General features: G+C 51.8%; 1 long non-coding RNA gene across 1 annotated transcript; it reads left to right on the top strand.

The window, feature by feature from the left end:
- The first annotated feature begins 536 nt into the window (after window positions 1–536).
- LOC146867252 (uncharacterized) lies at window positions 537–10,911 on the top strand. Its single transcript, XR_014966079.1, has 3 exons — window positions 537–725; window positions 1,567–1,838; window positions 10,542–10,911. It is a non-coding gene; the product is annotated as an uncharacterized LOC146867252 (long non-coding RNA).
- The last annotated feature ends 221 nt before the right edge of the window (window positions 10,912–11,132 follow it).

Genomic DNA, 11,132 nt, shown 5'->3' with positions numbered 1-11,132 from the left:
ACAGAGATTTGGCTGGATTCACAGGATGCTGACCAGAGGCTGGAATTCAAAACGGGTTCCCCATGTTGAAGAGTCAGCAGCTGTAGCCTTTAGGCCACATCAACTCCTGTAAGACCTTCTTTCGTTTGGGGTTTGAAGTGCCAAGAAGACCTCATGCCGAGGCAGAGCTGAAGTGTCCTGCTGGACACGTTCTAGTGTTGCGGAGTGTGATGCATTATACTTTACACCCACCCATTACAGGCGTCACCGGTCAGGTGACCCTGTCAATAAAAGGGGCTGGGCGCACATGCCCTGGGCCAGTTCCAGTACCCTAGCCAATGTGTGTGCGTGCATTATTTCACAGGTATGTGGGCCTTGCACCGACTACTTTACAATGGCGACGGGCGGGTGTAAAATGGAAGTATGACGAGCACCACCCCACCTAGGGGGCGTGGTGCCTTTGGTGGCATCACGGGCAGGAGCCAGGTCAGGGGCTCTTCCGGGTCAAGTAACCCGGAAGAGGGCGGTGCAGGGATCTCCCGGAAGCGCGTCACTCGGGGGGCGCGGGAGACCCCGGACTGCCTGGGGATTTAAATTCTCAGGACAGGAAGGGGAAGCCCTCTTTTGTCCTCAAGCCTCGGGTGTAGCAGATTGGAGCGTCGCGAAAGTCAAAGCCACGAGGAGCTTGTGGAGCTGCGAGAGGTCACGGCGAATTCTTTCGGTCGGGCGCTTCGGTTATTATCCAGGTGAGAGGTCCTCACGACTAGCGTAGCAGGGATAGGCTATTTAAGTGTATGTAATTGATTGCAACTTTATATGTAAGTAAACATTTTTAATTAATTTCATCTTAACCTGGGCGAAGTTTGTTCGGGGGGGGGGCTGCCAGACTCGCTGCACGCAGGTCCAAGGCACGAGCGGGGAAGGTAAGGTGGAGTTGAAGGAGCCAGCGCCGGGAATCACGCGCATAGGATTCAGGGTGGGCCGGGTGATACAGTACTGTTTTAGGGCGCAATAATATGCCAGAGAGTGCTCCAGGCCGCAATTAGACCACAAGTATGTGCATCTCGATAGCGCTGATAGCGGCGAGCGTCCACAAGGTGGCACTCTTTTTTAATGTATCATGGCTGTGAGCGAGCAGAGCATGTGGAGGGATGCAAGGCAGGTAACTACAGGGCGCTCAGCCAGTGAGTATGCAGAGCGCCCGAATAGAGGCATGTGGGGGGCATGCCATGTACCGGGATTGCACAAACCGGTTTGGGTGTATGGGGACGCTGGTGTTGTGAGTATCTCCAGTGCCCCGGCTACTACATGATTATATATTACATCGCATGTACTATGGGGGTCAGGCGGGGCTGCCGTAAGATGCACGTGTGAGGGGGCACTGGGGTAGTGAGTATCTCCAGTGCCCCGAATTGCAAAGGTGTGTTGAAGCATGCACAGGAAACGATGGCACTGGGTGGGTGAAGATTCACAGCACGCAGGTCAACGGTAAGGAGGTGCCAAGCACCCCGATGCTGCAGAATGTGATGGGAGTGTGCGTTGATCGAGTAAAAGGGGGCATTGGCTAATTTATTCTGTTTTCTTTAGTGTAGAACGCCTCCAAAGCGAGCGCGAGGGTGCAAGGAGCCCCCGGCTACCCAAGACGAATTTCGTTCGCTGTCGGCATTATGGGGGCATTATGGGAGGTCGCTAAGAAAGGAGGCATCAATTGGGCGCTACGGACCTGTCGCAGGGGGCCGGAACGAGTGCACATCAAGAAGCACCACGGTCCAAGCGCTCAAGGGGGACGCCGGAGCGGTTCAAGGATACTCAACCGGACAAGCGCAATAAGCCTGTGGACACTCAGGCTAATACCTCAGGTGAGGTGGTGGTAACGGGCCAGCCTATCATGGCCATAGACATTGTCAGCCTACCAGCACAGCTAGGCAAGTGGGCCACAGGCCCTTGGAACAGTCAGGCAGGGCAAATACGCAGGCGTCAGAGCCCTCCACGTTAACCAATGTAATGCAGGCAGTTGGGCTACCAGCGGCACCGGGGCAAGGGGGAATGGTGGGGTCAACACCACCCATCAGACCGGCCCCCGCCTTAGGGGCGGCACAACAAGGGGGGTAGGGGTGCCAACGCCACCCATCACACAAGCCGCCACCCCAGTAGTTGCGCACCAAGGTAGTGGGATTGCGCAGGTATGGGTTCAGTCAGGGGGGGTGGCACAATCTCCAGTGGTAGTGGCGGTAACATCACAAGGGCCAGCCAATAGTAATGGGTTGCCAGGTCCAGGGACCCCCTTAGTAGCACCAGCGTTAGCCCTGGGGGCGGTATACGCGGGACAGCCCCTGCTGACACACAGTCCGGTAATGTACGGGTCTGCGTCGCCGGCGGTAGCCCCATCGGCAGGAATCACATAGCATGTGCCAACAGAAACCAGGGAGAAAATATTCAGGGGGGAGTTCATAGATGTCTTCGACCTCATCAACGCCGAGGTTGTCCCGGGTAAGAACAGAGCAGGAAAAGAGGGCGAGTTCAAGCAGAAGAAAGTTTGGGTGGATTAGTACATAAAGAATTGGGTCACAGGGTTCGCTCTATATGCAGCGATTATGGTAGAGAGGTATCCCGCTTTGGCAGCACAGTTAATCAGTTACATGTCCATGATCCACGGGGCGGCATCGGAATTCCCAGGCACAGCCTGGCTTCAGTACGATAATAAATTCAGGCAAATGAAAGCAGTGCGCCCGGAGGTGGTTTGGGACCAACGGGAGATTAACATACGGCATGCAGAGTTTTATTCAGCAGCGCCAGCTAACAGGACCAATCAGTCCTTTCGTGGGGACAGGGGGCCAGGGGATAAGAAACAGGCCTGTTGGCAATTCAATAAGAACGAGTGCAACAGGGGGGCAGCATGCAAGTTTAAGTACATATGTTCCTTCTGCGGAATGCAAGGTCACCCAGAGAGTAAGTGCTACAAGAAAGTGGGAAGACCCAAAGAGCAGCCTGCACATACCCAACCCCAGAGCAGGGGCCACAATGCACAAGCACCCTAAGAGCTTGCCTACGCCCATCCAGCTACACGTCCTGAGACACCTACTCAGCAAATATGATAAGATACAAGAGGCACATTTTCGGCACCAAGGTTTTAAATTTGGCTTTCATATCCCATCTAGTGCTACCCCATCCAGGAGTCCACCATGCAACCAGCGCTCAGTCCTGCAGAACCCAGAGGTGACTAAGGAAAATATCATGAGAGAAGGAGCCCTGGGGAGAGTAGCAGGCCCTTATCAACAATTGCAGAGGCAGGATTTAGTATGCCCACCATTGGGGTTGGTGCCTAAAAAAGAAAAGGGGAAATATCGCCTGATTCACAATTTGTCAAGTCCACCGGGGTTGTCAGTTAACAATAAATTGGACCCAGAACTATGCGCAGTGCGTTATACCACATTTGACGCGGCAATACAAAAATTGCTGAGGTTAGGCGAGGGAGCGCTAATGGCCAAATCCGACATAGAACCTGCCTTTCGCCTGCTGCCGGTGCACCCAGACAACACCAGGTTACTGGGTTTCACTTTCAAGGTGGAGTTCTTCATTGATCTTTGCATGCCGATGGGGTGCTCTATCGCATTTGTGGTGTTCGAAACATTCAGCAGGTTTCTGGAATGGGCAGTTCAAGAACTCTTAACATCGACAGACGTGGTACACTACTTGGACGACTTTCTATTTCTAGGTCTGCAGGGCTCGTCGGCGTGCAGGATGGCCCTACTGGGCTCCTGGGCATCTGGCAAAAGCACTGGGGGTACCCTTGGCAGAGGGAAAGAATAAGGGCCAGCGACACAGCTTACTTTCTTGGGTCTCGAAATAGACACCATAGCCGGAGTGTGCAGACTCCCTCAGGAGAAAGTCGCGGCTTTTGACGCTGCCATAGATGACTGTTTGGTGGCACATAAGGTGACACTGCATCAACTTCAGGTCCTGGTGGGGCAACTGAATTTTGCACTCAGGGTGATCCCTATAGGCAGAGCATTCTCGAGGAGCATAGCAAGGGCAATGTCTGGCTTGCGGGCCAAACATCATCACACTAGGCTTTCCGCAGAGGTTAGAAATTATCTGGCCACATGGAAAGAATTCTTGAAGGGGTTCAATGGTACTGTACTGTGGCAACAACCAAGCCAGGCAAATGCAGAGTTAGAACTATTCACAGATGCAGCAGCCAGCATAGGATTTGGGGCCGTGTTGGGTACCAAGTTGTGCATGCAGCACTGGCCAGAGGACTGGGCAGTGGCAGGGCTAGCACGCAGCATCACCTTCTTAGAGCTATTCCCAATCATTGTGGCACTGCATTTGTGGGGCCCCATGTTGGAAAATAAGCGCATTGTATTTTGGTCTGACAGCAGGTCAGTGGTAATGGCGGTAAACAACCAGAGAGCCAAATGCCCTTGGGTTCTTCGCCTGCTGAAAGAACTAGTGCTAGGTTGCCTGCAGCGTAATGTATTCTTTACTGCAAAACCTGTGCCTGGGTGGACAATGCAGTAGTTGATGCCCTGTCCCGTTTTAACTTAACAGAGTTTTGTGCCTGATGGCCACAAGCCGACAGACAGATGACGAACTTCCCGGAGTGGTTATGGAAGCTTGGTGCCCCACTGCCCCCGAACTGATAACCGCGTCCCTGGTCCCCAAGACTAAGAGTATGTATGAGAAGGTGTGGCAGTCATATTTGGCCGTCATCAGGGGGACAGGGGCACTAGAAAGGCTGTCACCACACAGTGTCCTGATATTCATAGTACACCAGAAAGAGAACGGCAAATCGCTACCCATGGTGAGGAGACAGCTGTCGGCAATTGCCTTCTTTGCAGGGTTGGGGTGTGTGGCAGACCCCACAAAGGAACCTAGAGATAAAAGGGTGGTGAAAGGTTGGGAGAGACTGGTCCCAGGGGTGAAAGACAAAAGGAGACCCATTGATGCAAGTAGACTGGCCAATATCTTGGAAATACTGCCGCAAGTTTGCTTTTCACCCTATGAGACACAATTGCTAAGACAAGCTTACTCTTTGGCCTTCTTTGGGGCATTTAGAATTTCTGAGTTACTGCGGCCTCTAAGGCAGATAAAGAAGGGGGCATCAACTCGGAGGACGTGATATTGTCGGGAGATGCAATACAGGTCAGAGTAAGACAGACCCTCTGGGGAAGGGGACATGGGTCCAGTTAGGAGCAGTGCAAGGGGTCACGTTCTGTCCAGTCTCTCTAGCAAGTATCTTCCTGCAGATTAGACCGGGGATTGGGAACGGCAGATTGTTATTACACGCTGACGGTAACCCCCTAACAAGATTTCAGTTCACCAGAATATGTAAGCGTTCGCTGGAGTGTTTGGGGGTGGAGACGACTCATTTCACATCCCACTCATTCCGCATCGGGGCGGCTACGACGGCAGCAGCACTAGGCCTCTCCTCGGATACTATTAAGAGGGTGGGGAGATGGAAGTCATTGTGTTTTGAACGTTATGTGAGACCACAACTAGCATAGGCCCGAAACTGGTATTTCCCCTCCGTCCATTCACTTATCCTCTCTATTTCTAAATTTAATCCAGGTGTCCCGGGACAGAGAAGGCAGGTATGCTGGTGTAGCCATTCATTCATACGCAGAGCAGGGCACTTCTTCAACAAATCACGAGAAGACAGAACGCACAGAGCGAAGGGGATCGATCATCACTGGGTAGGGATCGGCGGACAGTGGCTGGCAGATCTACCAGCCAATTTGCAGGGTGCCTTGTCCAAAGGCATGCCCGTCCCAGAAGTGCTAGTGATTCATTCCAGGGGCAATGACATGATCCCAGCGGGCTGGAGGGGAGTAAAAGAAGCATTGTTCTCCACACTTTCAGCGGTTCGGAACATGCTACCAGACACCAAAATATTTTGGTCAGAGGTGATTCCATGTCAAGTTTGGGCAAATGGGGCGCCAGTTAAAGCGGAGAATGAATCAGTGAAAAGATTGAATCAGTCCGTGGCAGAACTATTGAAAAGGTCTCATATCAGGCCCATCAGGCATAAACTAATACAGGTGACAAGGGTAGAGTTGTATTTGCCGGATGGGGTTCACCTGGCCAATGCAGGGACGGAGCTGTTTATACATACCATTTTGGGTGCCCTGGCGGCGGAGCTAGAAGGTACAGTGGGGGAGGTCGAGTGCGCCAGTAAGCTCCTCGCCCTGTGGCGGGATCCTGGGCAAGAGTAATGAGAGGGACTCCGTTTGGCGGCGGCTGCTTGGCCCCAGAACAGTGCGTGCAGTCAATTGGGTGCTCCGGGCTGGCGGGAGAGGGGGCTGACCTGCTGGTGGCCCTGGACTCTCTGGCCCTACCCGAGAAGCCGGCACTTATTATAAGCAGTTTGTGAATCTACCTGCTGCTCTGGTGGCTGGTTGGCGGTCAGCACAGAAGAGAGAGCAGGGTATCTTGGTTGTGGCCTGCTGGCAAAACCTGCGGCAAGGTGCTTCTGGAAGATCCAGGAATGTAAATACAAATATACAGCCCATGGCTAAAATGTATAAGCCTTCTCTTTTACTATGAGTGTGTTTGCTGTGCAATAAATGATAAAGATGGTCAAGGGTTGACAGACAGTGAGTCAACGTTTAAAGTGGCGGTAACTTAAGTTAATAAAGACTACGCTGTGAAGACCAATTACAGACTTGGTGTGTTTACTGGGAACCAACCTACATGGCAGGGGGTGAGGAGCAATTCGCACGTTGTATACCCACTATAGCCTGTACCTAAAGCACCCTTGCACCTGCTGCTGAAGTGACTGGAGCACCGAGGCTGTGGCACTCCTGAAAACGCGTCTTCCAGTATGCCCCTGCATCCGACCGCAGGCTGACGCTGCTGCAGCTCCTCCCGTAGTGACCGGCCCAGCAGCGAGAGATCCACGGAAGGGGGTGGAGTGCCGAAGCCTCTCACTAAGGGAGGTGGACTCCTTCCCTTATCTACCACACCCGCGTGGAGCGAGGAGACTGTGCCCAATTGCCCACAGCAGAAAAAGGGAGACAGCACTCGCTTTTCACTAAGACAGGAGCAGTGCAGTGACCCAGCCAGAGGCCTGCCAGCCGCCTGCTCAGGCTCCGCATGCAGGGGAGGGGAGCGTGGATCCATGGTTGCAACCGCAGTGAGTGTCACCTCTTCTGCAGCGACAAGGACAGTGCCCACATAAGCCACAGCCCGCAGCACTGGAGAGACGGTTGCGGCCTGACGAGCGAGGCGTCCATAGCACCCCAGGGCAGCCGTTTATTGCGCCACTCTACTGCCATACAAGTTACTACAAGTAAAGTGGCCAGCTGCAGTCAACCGCAGAAATGACCCTGTAAGGCCCCGCAGCATAGCACAAGTACAGTCAAGCATACTGACGGCTGTGGTGCAAGTGCGGTACCTCACCCGACACTAGTCACATACAGCACTCGCTGAAGGCAAGGCTGAGCCCGTACCTGCCTGGACGTCAAGCTGTACAAGCTGAATGTCGCTGGCATGAGTTGAAAAGGCCTGAATCCTCTGGAAAGCTGCCACGGCCAGAGTGGACTGGTGGCTGAAGCGCCACCTAGCAGCTGCCCAGTAACCCACACAAGTAAGTGCACTGCATGTGGCGCCCGGGCTAATGTGGCAAGAAAGTATATGCCCTGCCACATGACTTTGTGACCCCCACATCACCTGCGCAACTACACTTACCCCAAAAGCAGTCTCTGCATCTTGTCAGGGCGAGAACAGTGAAGCGGAATGGCTGTCAGCAGAGACGCACAGCGCCCGGCTCGCAGAAGAAGGAAGACCCTTCGTCTCGGTTGTGCACCCTGTTTGCACTTCCAGCCCCTGCCCAGCCTGTGAGTAGAGAGAGATGGCCACGGGGGAAGAGAAGGACTCCCCTGCAGCAGCCCAGCTGGTGGAAGACCGTGGCCGGCCTGCAAAGTATGGAAAGTGGTTGCAGTGCCACCTAGTCGCACCCCCTTCACACTGTGCCACATTTAAGAAAGCCAAGCACCTGCAGTGTGTGCCCATCGATATATTTAGCCTCCCCTCTCAGTAAGTGAGAGCTGCATGGCCTGCAGTTTAGGAAAGCTGCTGAGGTCTGGGAGCTTAGGTGTCTGCAGCGATACCTAGCAGACATTTGCTGCCAGAACAGCAGGAGCAAACTCATTTGTGATGCCATGAAGCAGCGTCCCAAGCCACAGTGAATATTGGGGGAGAGAAGGCCTTGGGACATGTATAAATGCCCAGTGAGGAGGACAAAGCACAGCCCCCAACTACAAGCAGGAAGCAAGCAGAAGAGATGGAGCACTGCTCCCAAGCACCATAGTAAAAGACTTTAAACCTTCACAGAGTGCCCCAAGGAGTCCAAAGCTACCCAACCTAGGAAGCTGCCTAGAGTCCAGTACCGTCAAGAGCTGCCATACAGCAAAGCCTGAAGGCTGCAAACCCTATAAAGCACAAGAAAGATGTGTGCAGAGTGAGCAACCCCCAGTGGCTGTCTGATGTTACCGCAAGCAAGGAAATAGCACCACACACCCCTGGTGGTGAACGGCCACCACCGCATGAAAGAAGAGCAAGCAGAAGACGGCGCCCTGAAGAAGGACCAAGAGCGCGGAATCTGAGGTGCGCCGACGCACGCACCCAGAAACTTGACAGCACAGACAGGAGCCCAGGAGAGAGAAATCTCTCCGAAAGAAGAAGCAATGCTGAAAGGTAGAGGCTGAGCCAGTCGTCCACCCCAGCACCGAACGGCCACTGTTGGCTCAGCATTGGGCACGTCTCATGCCGTGACCGACCCTGCCAAGCACGCCTGAATGGAGGCAGGAGCAAGTGCCACAATGACGCAAGTTTTAGGAGCAAGCAGTACGACTTCGAGCGAGGAATGTGACCCTCCATCCAGGGAGTGGAGAACCAAGAAGATCCCTGAGGAAGGGATCGGAGCTGCGAGAGGTCTGTACAAATAAGAAGAGCCAAGTCCTTACTGGCAGGACAGACCTGCAACAGGTCCGCAGCAAAGAGAAGACACAGTCCTAAGAACCAGAGTGACCAGTGAGATGTCCACATGGCGTGAACATCAGAGTAAGGAACCTGGTCAGAAGTAGAGAAGCATGTGGCAGGACGTCACATTGCGAAGGAGGAGAAGAGAGTGGCATGATGCCACAGGGTGAACAATCACTACAGGTGCACAAAGGAAAAAGGTAAAGAGTGCTAGGACTGAGGAGTCCTGCCAGGACTGGAGAAGGCATCCATCGACACAAGCCAGCCACTGGGGTGCAGAGATATCACTGGAAACGGCTTCGTGGGAGGACCAACTGTAAGCCGCCCACAGGCGCAATCTGCGTCCTGCCCCCACGCTTCACAGTGTGACCATACAGCTGCTTGACATGGATGGCATCCAGACTAGCAACTGCACATGCCAAAGAAAACCTACAAGTAGCCACAAAGTCCCTTCAGTCCTCCTCACTCAAAGTGAGACATCGCCACCTATAGCCCAAGTGTAAGAAGGTAATCATTATCATTACCAGGTGCATCACCAGAACAAACGAAGGAGCATCACACCATCAGAGTGGATACAAACGCCTGGGCCGTCACCCTGTTGGGAGTTCGGCAGCAACCCTTCAGCACGACCTACAAGAGGCACTGCACATCCCGGACAGTCATGTGGCAATCCAGGGGCAAGGACCTCAAGGGAATTCCGTGAGAGCGGGATCCCGACACGAGAGATGCATCTGCGGCAGCTCCATGGCAGGCACCAGGAAGGACTGAGGTCGGGGATGATACTGGTCACCAAAGACTATCTGGTGAAGCCACATGCACCTGATTCCTCCGGCCAGAGCACACAGACCCGGAGACACCACCCTTTGTGGCTGCAAGAGCAACTTGGTTGTAGTCCTGTTGGCAGTTCCTCAGAGACACCTTTGCACAGCCTACGAAAGGCCCCGCACAGTCTACACGGTCCCGTAGCAGCCTGGCAGGAAGGGCCTCGAGGAGACCCTAGGAAAAATAGAAGGTGTTATTTTTTGGTAAGTAAGCACTGTGTCTGGATATAAGAAAGGCTCATAAAGATTGGAGTGTAGTATAATTAAATGAGAGCCAGTACTAACTCACAACCACCTTTTGTTTTCTTTCATGTTTACTGTGTTAGGGTATCGTTACAAAGGGTATATCTGTGGTTGCCGTTTTGTGTAACATCAGGAGGTATTGTACCCCAGTATCAGATTCGTATATAGTAAGTATCAATTTATAAAATCATGGCAGGACAAGACTAGAATATTTAAGCTGTACCTAGAAATATTTCTCTCATGTAATATGGCTCAACTTGGATAAGCTCCTTCTAGACTTACTAGATTACTTTCCTCTATTTTCTATTTCTCAGTAGGGGATGTAAGGTATCATAAAGCGTACTGTCACACTTGTTTGGGTTACCAATATTTGTACTTCTGTATGAGACAATACGATACCTGTGCACTTGAATATTGGTACATGTTGTAAATGTTGGTTATCTGGTCCAATCAGTGTCTTTTACATTTTAGATAATTTTGGGCTAGTAATTGATTTCATTTTATATATTTCTTTAGGAAACCCCAGGGTTTGAGAACCTGTGATGTGAGAAGTGGCGGGTCCTGATGAAGGTGGCTTCTACGTCTTCTTATGCCACCGAAACGCGTTGACCAAGTCCTCTTTAAATCCTACAAATTTTTTAGTAGTCCCTTTTAGGGTCACAGAGACTGTAATCAACCTACAAGTGTTAACTGGGATAGCTATATAGACTAACATATGGGATGTGTATGGTATGTGGATGTATGAATGAGTAGTATGAGTGATGTGTGTTCTCTACCTGGGTTATGTTTGGAATAATAATTTTGTATTAGAGATTTGATGTAAATAATGGAAATGTATAACTTTGATAATGTTATAAATGAATATTGATAAAAAAAGGATAATCTCAAAACAAAATAAAAAAGAGTAAAGAAATAAACTAGAGTGGTAAATTGACTTGTTTGCTCAAAAGCCCATGTTTCTTTACATGTTTTAATAGCAGTCTGATAAATACAAGAAATTAAATATAGGTCGCGAGGGAGCTTTATCTGTTAGATTGTTTATTATTGTTTCCCCTCTCCTCCCTGACCTTTTGGAAAAGTAAATTGTTTAGAGGGGGGTCCCAATAT

This window comes from Triturus cristatus, chromosome 1_2, assembly GCF_964204655.1.
Source record: "Triturus cristatus chromosome 1_2, aTriCri1.1, whole genome shotgun sequence".
Lineage (NCBI taxonomy): Eukaryota > Metazoa > Chordata > Amphibia > Caudata > Salamandridae > Triturus > Triturus cristatus.
Note: the sequence above shows the minus strand (reverse complement) of the source record. Positions and strands in the feature narration are given on the sequence as shown.